Source organism: Sorex fumeus, unplaced genomic scaffold (genome assembly GCF_029834395.1).
Source record: "Sorex fumeus unplaced genomic scaffold, SorFum_2.1 ptg000036l, whole genome shotgun sequence".
In the NCBI taxonomy this organism is placed as follows: Eukaryota; Metazoa; Chordata; class Mammalia; order Eulipotyphla; family Soricidae; genus Sorex; species Sorex fumeus.
This window is the reverse complement of record NW_026606093.1, coordinates 347788-356962: the sequence shown is the minus strand read 5'-3', so window position 1 is coordinate 356962 and position 9175 is coordinate 347788.

Sequence of the window (9175 nt, the reverse complement as noted above, 5' to 3'; positions counted from 1 at the left end):
ATCCAAGCCCCTTTCTTTGAGATGTGCGTTAGCCGATCCTAGGGCTTGGCTCTGTCCATCTCATCATAAACACCCAGACCTCCTTGCTTTTTCCTCCATCCGTCTCTGGCCAGACTCACTTGGGACCTTTCCAGACACTCAGTCTGTCTTTCTAAGGTCTTCTGGGCAATCCTGGAAAAGAAGAAGGGCCATAACTGGCCTCCGAACTGTCTTTTTCAGAGGACAGATGGGCATCTGGCTCTCCAGAACTGGGGGAAATGCACACACACACACACACATACACACACACACACGTAATTTGGTGCCACTGCTGACCCCTATTGTCAGGGCGTTACCGAGGATTATGGGGCCCAGGAAGGAGACGGAGGGTGTCACATATGGAGTCTTGCTCCCTAGACTGGCGTATTTTCTCAGAAGCAGGAATTCACGTCCGAGAAAGCCCTGGTGGGAAGCAGCAGCGGCAGCAGGGACCCAGCCTACCCCCTGCACAGTCCCCCGTGAGGGTGCCCCAATGTCGGGGCAGAGCGCCCCTCAGTCTGCTCCCCCAAAAGTGTGCTCCAGCCCCGTCTTCCTGGACACCCCAGAGAAGAAAAGGAACTGAGAAGCCAGGAGCACGAGAAGGAAGAGCCACGGGCCCTGGGCTTCTCCCTCCTGCCCTCTCTCCCGCCACGTCTGCAGGTGAGTACAAAGGTGATGCAACTGAACCAAACCCATCGCTGGTGGCCACGGCCATCATGGCCCGCTGCAAGGCAGCCTTTGGACACAGGGAGATTTCTTGTTGCTTCTTTATTTGTTTTTGTGACACACCTGTTAGAGCTCGGGGCATACTTCTGGCTCTGTGCTCAGGGTGGTGGCTGACGGTGCACAGGGGATCCTGTGGAGTGGCCGGGATGGAATTGGTACAAGGTTTTTGTGCATGCTCTTATTTCCGACAAGGAAAGAGATCTTGCAAAGCAGATATTCCCCGAAAGGACCACATCAGCCAGCAACGCAATGAATAGTCTCTTCGGAAAAGGTGCAATGCAGGTTTGTGTGTGCACCTGTAGGGCACCAGTCACCAGTCACCAGCCAGCCGGGATCTTTCAAGAGGGATCTTCACTAAGTGCAACAGTATCCAGGTTGAGATGTAGCAGAGGTGCCTTTGCCAGTGACTGCACCAAGGTCCTGAGCCAGGAGAAAACCAGTTTCCAAACACCTCGAAGTAGGTAGGTTGTCCAGCAGCAGGCTGGCCAGCTTCTACTGCTTCCCAGGAGTTCCCTTCGCATTGAATTTTACCCCAAATCGCCAGCAATGAGACTGACGTGTTTGGTGCCTAGATTCGGCAGGAAATCTAGTCTGTATCAGCATCTCTAGAGTATCCCCAGGGGATTCTCAAGGGGCTAGAGGGGAAGATCATGAAAGGGGGACAGAAGATGACAGCCCTCCCCCAATCGTGAACGACTTTGTCACTGTGTATCTCACCGTCATTAAATGGGGGAAAAATAAAGGATTTAAACAAAATTAAATTTAAAACTAAAATTTGAATTAAACAATTTATTAAAATAAAATTAATTTTAATTAAAAAACTAAAAATTAAAAGCTCACAATAAAAAGTTTTAATTTTAAAAAAGATTTTAAATTTTTGTTTTTTGGGTCACACCTGGCGATGCTCAGGGGTTACTCCTGGCTTTGCACTCTGGAATCTCTCCTGGCAGTGCTCAGGGGACCATATGGGATGCTGGGGATCGAACCTGGGTCGGCTGCGTGCAAGGCAAACACCCTACCCGCTGTGCTATCACTCCAGCCTGAAGATTTTAAAATTTTAAAATTAAGATTTTAAAATAAAAAAATTAAAAAGCACTAAATTTTAAAGAGTTAAATTCACATCTAAAAATGACTAGGACCCAAGCATCAGGACAGGGCAGGGTCTGGAAGGAAAGTGGGATGAGGCTGTGGGGGATGGGCAGACAGAGCAGGCCACTGTCCAGGCGTCTGCACTGAGGGGGACTCTCGTGGCCCTGGTGCTGGATGGAAAGAACCCCAGAGGATGCCCTTTCTCTGTCCCTGGTCCCCGAGGGGCACATGGTGCCTCGTGGCCCCCTCCTGGGGTCCCTGCAGCTCAGCCCCAGCCTCCTCTCAGAGCTCAGGGATCTCTCCCGAGGGTGCTGGGGAACCCCGCAAGGTGCCAGGACCCCAGTGGGCTTGGCTGCTGGCACTGTCCCACTCTCTGGCCTAGTGTCCGGATCTCGACAGGAGTGAAACATTGCTGGCTCGGTCCCAACCTTCCATTTATAGAAGCCCCAGGCCAGGCAAATCAGAAGAGACCTACACGAGAGGGTCTGGGCTAAATCTGAAAGGACAGACCTTTAAACTTGGCACCTCTCAGCAGCCTACTTGGATGTGGAACAGGTAATGCGTTGTTTACAGAAAATAATATATCTATGGGCCAGAGACACTGGAGCAGGCAAAGTGCTAGCCTTCCACACAGACAACCCCGTTCTGACCCTCAACGTGTCGCTTATCCCCCAAACGCTGTCCTGTGTGATCCCTGAGCACTGAGCCAGGAGGAAGCCCTGAGCACTGCCAGATGTGTTCCCCATTCCCCAAAGTGCCACGATGAAAATGTGACACAGTGACACTTTGAAAGGCATTTTTAAACAAATGCTCTTCAAACCAACATACTTGTGTTCTGGTTTTCGTTCCTAAACATTGAAAGGACTGACAGGTGCTCTTCATAAATATAGATGCTTTGTTCTGTTTAGAAAGCGCATGGACCCTCAGGAATTACTCCTGGTAGTGCTCATATAGGATGTTGGGAATCGAACCCAGGTTGGTCCTACCCGCTGTGCTATCTCTCTACCGCCCTCTATTTCTTTTCTTTCTCTTTCCTTCCGCCTTCCTCCCTCCCTCCCTCCTTTCTCTGTCTCTCTCTCTTTCTTTCTTTCTTTCTTTCTTTCTTTCTTTCTTTCTTTCTTTCTTTCTTCTTTTCCATTCTCTCTCTTTCTCTCACTCTTTTTCCATGTTCCTTGAACCTTGGAAATAATAGAATGAAAGAAGCATCAGGAAAAGGTCACAGGCAGCTTTTGGCAGAAACAGCGCCCCCCAGTGTCCACACGGACAAACAGCTCATACACGGGCAGGAGGTACCTCAGTCACGCTGAGCGCCTGGACACTGAGCCCTGTTCGCAGTGACCAGCCGCTGGACGGGTTCCAGAGCGGGGGTGGCTTAGTTCCCTGCCTCACTGCGTCACACCGGCCTGAACGGGAAATGGGCTCGGGGCTCTGCACGTGGGTTTCTGGGGGCACCTGGTGGACATGTCTCAGGCTCTTCCCCCTTCACAGCTCCAGGGCCCAGGAGGGCTGCCTGGGGATTGTTCTGGAAGGTGCAGCTCCCTTCCGGAACGCCTCTTTGCAGCTCTGGGCTGCTGGCTTCTGAGGAGCCTGCAGGGTCTGGGAACGCAGGTTCAGGCTGTGGCACAAGCATGAAAGTTCCCCTGAGCAGAGGCCAGCAATAGCCGCGAGGTCAAACTGAACAAGTGGGAAAGTTTGAGGGGATGCTGTGTGCCCTGTGACCCCCAACAGAGATCCAGTGTCATGAAGGCAGCCTGAAATCCCTCCCTCCCTCCCTCCCTCTCTCCCTCCCTCCCTCCCTCCCTCCCTCCCTCCCTCCCCCTTCCTCTCTCCCTCCCGCTCTTCCTTCCTTCCTTCCTTCCTTCCTTCCTTCCTTCCTTCCTTCCTTCCTTCTCTTCCTTCCTCTTTTTATTGCTTTAGAAATTTTTTAAAGTTACTTTTATTACACTGCCGTTATCCATAAAGTTATTGCTAACAGTTGCTTCTGGCACACAATATCCAAGCGCCAACCCCGCTGTGCTCCCTCCCTGCACCAAGGCCCTCGCCTCCCCCCTCCCAGCCCACCTCTAATGACCCCTCATGGATTCCACATTATTGCTCCAACACGACTTAAAGCAGCTGCAATGGGATTATCGGGCGATAAATGTCCAGCCCAGGGCCTTCTCACCAGCCCCGGCCTGAGAAAGCTCCCTGGGGCCAGAACGGAAGGGAAAGAGGTGTTTCCGGCTGGACTGCGCCTTGTGGCAGCAGAAGGAGCTGGGGAGGAAACAGATCAACACTGAGGCCGGTCCTTCCCGACCAGGCCTTGCCTCGGCCCGACAGTGCCTCCGGCTCCCCGCACGCCCACGTGCCTCTGCACAGTCTCCACGGCACAGTCCAGAGTGGCCAAGCCCTGGTCCCGACCATGGGCTTCAGTGTCCCCCAGACAGGACGTGGCACAGGGCTCAGGGTCACAGTGCTTGAGGGCCACAGGGCCCATCACAGGGCGGCAGGAGTAGGGATCTCTTCCTCTGTCCCCACTGGGTCTGGTGTGGGCACAGGAGGTGCTCACAGTCCCGGGGAAGTGCTCTGCCTGCGGGACCCCACGAGGAGGATCAACACAGGATCCATTTCTCTCCCTTCTGCGAACAACGATCTGTTTCCCCATTGTGTTGACTTATCTCTCAGGGGGATACAACTGACAGTGCTCAGGGCTGACACCTGGCTCAGTGCTCAGTGGTGAGTCCTGGCTCTGTTTTCAGGGCTCCTTCTGGCTCTGTGCTCATGGATGACTCCTGGTCTGTGCTCTAGATTCCTCCTATCTCTGTCCTAAAGGAAAACTCCTGGGTCTGTGCTCCCTAGACCTAGGTTGGCTTCCCTAGACCTCCACTAGAAAATGGGATGTACTAAAACTTTCCTTCGGGATGAGGGTAGCCAGGTTCAAACACAAGACACCCTGTGACTTTGAATTCTATCTTCAAGGGACACATTGCTACTAAAGATCTGTCTGCCATTGACCTGAAAATCGATTTTAACAAAGCATCCTGTATTGGCTCTAACTGGTGAAGTGAGCCATTACCACAATGTTGAAGAGAACAAATTAATATCTGTTTCGAGTCATGAAAACTGTAAATAAAATTTAAAACTAGGACACAAGGAGAGAGTTCTATTGGTTGAAAACTCAAGGAAGATTTGGGTGGGAAAAATCCCCTTGATCAAGTGAGATTTGATCAAGCTGCAAATGAAAGATGTGCTCACATCTGGCAAACAGATGCTAAGGGTGATGGCTAGAAGCAAGCGTAGTAAATGTACTAGCATCAGGAAGCCCTTCCAAAGTCCACGGCGTGGCATCCAAAACCACCTACAGCGAACCCAGCTTTGCCCAGACTCAAGCAACACCACCTGCCAGGAGAATCCACGGGAGAAGCTTAAGGCAGGAGCCAGCCAAGGTGTTTTGGAAAGAGGCAGGACATGCTTGCTAGCCTGTGCTCAAACTGTCCCTATGGCAACTCCCAGCTCCATCACCGAATTACCCACTGACAGCAGAGGAAAGGATAGATGTGGCCGCGTCTCAAGAAAACTTTACTCACAAGAGCAGCAGGCAGGTTGGGTTTCACAGACAGCAGAGAAAGGAATGGATGTGGCTGTGTCCCAAAAAAACTTACTGACAAGTGGCTGTGTCCCACTTAAACTTATTGACAAGAACAGCCAGCAGTTCAAATTGGATGGGACAGAGACAAGTGGATGTGGCTGTGTCTCAATAAAACTTTATTGACAAGAACAGCAGGCAGTTCAGATATCACAGACAGCAGAGAAAGGAATGGATATGGCTGTGCCTCAATAAATCTTTATTGACAAGAACAGCAGGCACTTTGACTTTAACAGTACAGAGAGGAATAGATGTGGCTGTGTCTGAATAAAACTACTGACAAGAATAGCAGACAGTTTGGATTTGATGGACAATAGAGAAAGTCATGGATGCAACTGTGTCCCTACAAAACTTTATCAACAAGAACAGTAGGCAGGTTGGATCTGCCCCAAGCTCTAGTCTGGGGACCAAAGGCAAAAGAAAAGATTGTTGGTGGCTCTTAACACTATGGATGAGCTTTTCACTCAAAGGAAGAAACAGCAAGGGCAAGAATTATTTACCGCCATCTCCTCTACCTGGGTAGAATTGGCAGGATGTTGAAAGGTTTAAGATAGGGATTGATACCACCAAACTCCATCATCAATGCAGCTCAGACGAGTCGGTTTTCTGACTTGTGAAATCAACTAGCCGGCTGAACAAGACCTAGATTGTGAAAAGATTAAGATGTCTGCTTACTGGAGGCAGATTAGCAATGGAGTCACAAAGGTACCTTCTGTCCTAACACAGGGAATACCGTGCTGATTAAATTGCAGCCAGCCTCGCTGTATTTCATCTTATAAAATGCCCCGTATTCTCCTTTCTGTTAAAAACACATAAAGAACACATAAAACGGGAAGGCTTCTGGGGTGATTATCTTTCACGTTTGTGTTCTTTATTCACTACAGAGGAAAAGTAAGATCATAAAGTCTCACCTGATTAATGGGACAGTGTCTGAATTTTTATAGATGTCTCCTAATTCCTTCCCGGAGGCCAGAACTAGCAGATACATTTGTTGAAAGGGGATATCATTCATCACATCTCTTGTGGGGTAAGAACTTGCAATTCGATACAGCACAGCCCATCACTTTATTCAAAATTGAACAATGAGCAACAGGATGTCAGTTTATTCTTCTTTATGCAACCTATGATAAATATGGACACATTCATTCAGTGACCACTTTCTGCTGGAGAGTCAGCAAGCGTACAAATGTCTACAGCAATTTATTCGTCTGTGGTTCAAACCGTCTTCTCTGAGACACATCCTAACTCCTTCAGTACGATGAACTATTTCAGCTGCTTACTTTGCAAGACAGGACATAGGATATGAGGGGTTAGAATTTGGGGGAAAAAAAGAGCTGATTTTGTTACACAGTAGAACCTTGCCATGTACCCAGAAAATCTGAAACATACATCTAAGATTCTGACGATAATGTCAGAAAGGCACATTTATTTGTTTTTAATGTGCTGCCTGGGAAGGTTTCTTAGAACCTAATAATAGTTACTGGGTTCAGAAGAGTGCCTTTAGGGGAAAAGTATATGTAAAAAATAATGATTTTCTATTGGTTTTTGGGAGTCGCTGGGGCTATGCCCAGCTGACTCCTGGCTCTGCACTCAGGTCTTACCTGGGAGGGGCTCAGGGGACCGTGCGGGGGCATAATATCATGAGGAGCCGTGCTCAGTCCTGTTCGATCTGATTTTGGCTGTGATTCTGAGGCCGTGAATTAAATAGGAAGGACCCATGACGGCGACTGGGAATTGCTGCTCGCACCCGGTCTGCTTGCAGGGAAGGGGAAGGGGAAGGGGAAGGGGAAGGGGAAGGGGAAGGGGAAGGGGAAGGGGAAAGGGAAGGGGAAGGGGAAGGGGAAGGGGAAGGGGAAGGGGAAGGGGAAGGGAGGCATGGAACCACCAGTCCCACTACCTGGATGGGAGAGTGCACCACTGCCACCAGGTGGAAGAGGGGAGAATTGCTGCCAGCCAGCCCCCAACAAACAACCCACCGGGCCTCAGGGGCTGCGGGAGAGGCAGGGGGACAGAGAAGGGACCACCAGGACAAAGACAGCTGGAAATGGTGACTCTGGACAAGAGCTTTGTGCCGAAAGGAGGCAAAGGGACACACAGGATAACTCTCAGTACCTGTATCGCAAACCATAATGCCCAAAGGGGGAAGAAACAGAGACAGAGACGAGACAGAGACAGAGACAGAGACAGAGACAGAGACAGAGACAGAGACAGAGAAGGAAAGTGCCTGCCATAGAGACAGTCTGGGGGGAGGGTGGCGGGACAGAAACTGGGGACATTGGTCGTGGGAAATGTAACCTGGCAGAGGGGCTGGCATTGCAATACTGTATGACTGAAACCCAATCAGCAACAACTTTGTAACTGTATCTCAGGGAGATTCGATCATTCAAAAACAACAACAAATTATCCAGAGGGTGGGTCAGAGCAACAGAAAATTTGGTGGGATGCCTTGCAGCGGCAGACTGAGGTTTGATGCCCAGCATCCCACTTGGTCCCCCAAGCACGGCCAGCAGAAACTACTGAGTGCAGAGCCACGAGTACCCCCTGAGCATGTTCCCCCTGAGCACCGCCGACTGTTCACCCTCTGAAAACGCCAAAAAAATGATCGAGTGTCAAAGCTGAGAAACCTTGACCTCCGGACAAATAGATTCATTTAAAATGGGAGTTGGAGGAGAAAATTCTTCCACTAATCTCATTCAAAGTCTGACTTAAATATCTTTCATGTAAGCGTCATCGATGTTTCGCCTCAATAGGACATTTCTGTGGTCTGGATTAGACAGAACAACTGTGCATGTTACTAACAACCAAGCTAGAGGAACTTATTTGTTTCTGCTCTAAGAAGTACTCCCAGCTCAGTATTCCTCCTGCGAGGCCCGAGAGCCTCAAAGTCTGAGCTTTCAACATGCAAAGAAGTGCCCAAACCTAGTGAGTCGTCTCCCAGGTCCCAAAGGAACTTTTTCCAGCTCGCAAGAGTCTCCAAGCTACATTGAAAGGTTTCGATTTGTCCCAAACACAAAGATTTCCATTCGAAAGGACCCGTGCACGCCTGTGTCCACTGCACTGCTAAGTCCAGACGTGGAAACCACCCAAAGGCCCAACCACGGACCAAGGGATGAAGAAGTTGTGAGACATAGACACACAGTGGGACCCGCTCTGCTCTACGAACAAAATCATGCAGCCTGCAGCCCCATGAATGGAGCCATGAGCATCATGCGCAGTCCAGCCAATCCGAGGGACAGGGGCTGACACGGTGATCTCTCACGGCAGGACTTACAGTGACACAGCCAGGGAGCAAGGAGGGCCAAAGGCAACACGCGGGCAAACTGAGCCCGGCCCTTGGGGGAGGGAGGTGGGCACCCAGTGCTAGATGTGTGTCGGGATGATGTGCACGCAAAGCACCATTAACTGCCTTTCAATCACAGAGGCTCAAACAATCAAATGGGGGGTAAAAAACTACATTGAAACAGTCAAAGTTACAGTTTATTCTTTTTTCTTTTGCTTTTTGGGTCACACCTGGCGATGTCAGCTGCATGCAAGGCAAACGCCCTACCAGCTGTGCTATCGCTCCAGCCCCGCCCCAGTATTCTTAAAGTAAAGGGAGCATCAGATAAAATTTCAAATTTCTAACACAAGACCCAGGTAATGGCTTGTGCTGAGAGGTCCAGTGGAATATAAGAAATGTCTTTTCTTGTTTCTGCCGAGAGGAAGCAGCATCATGAA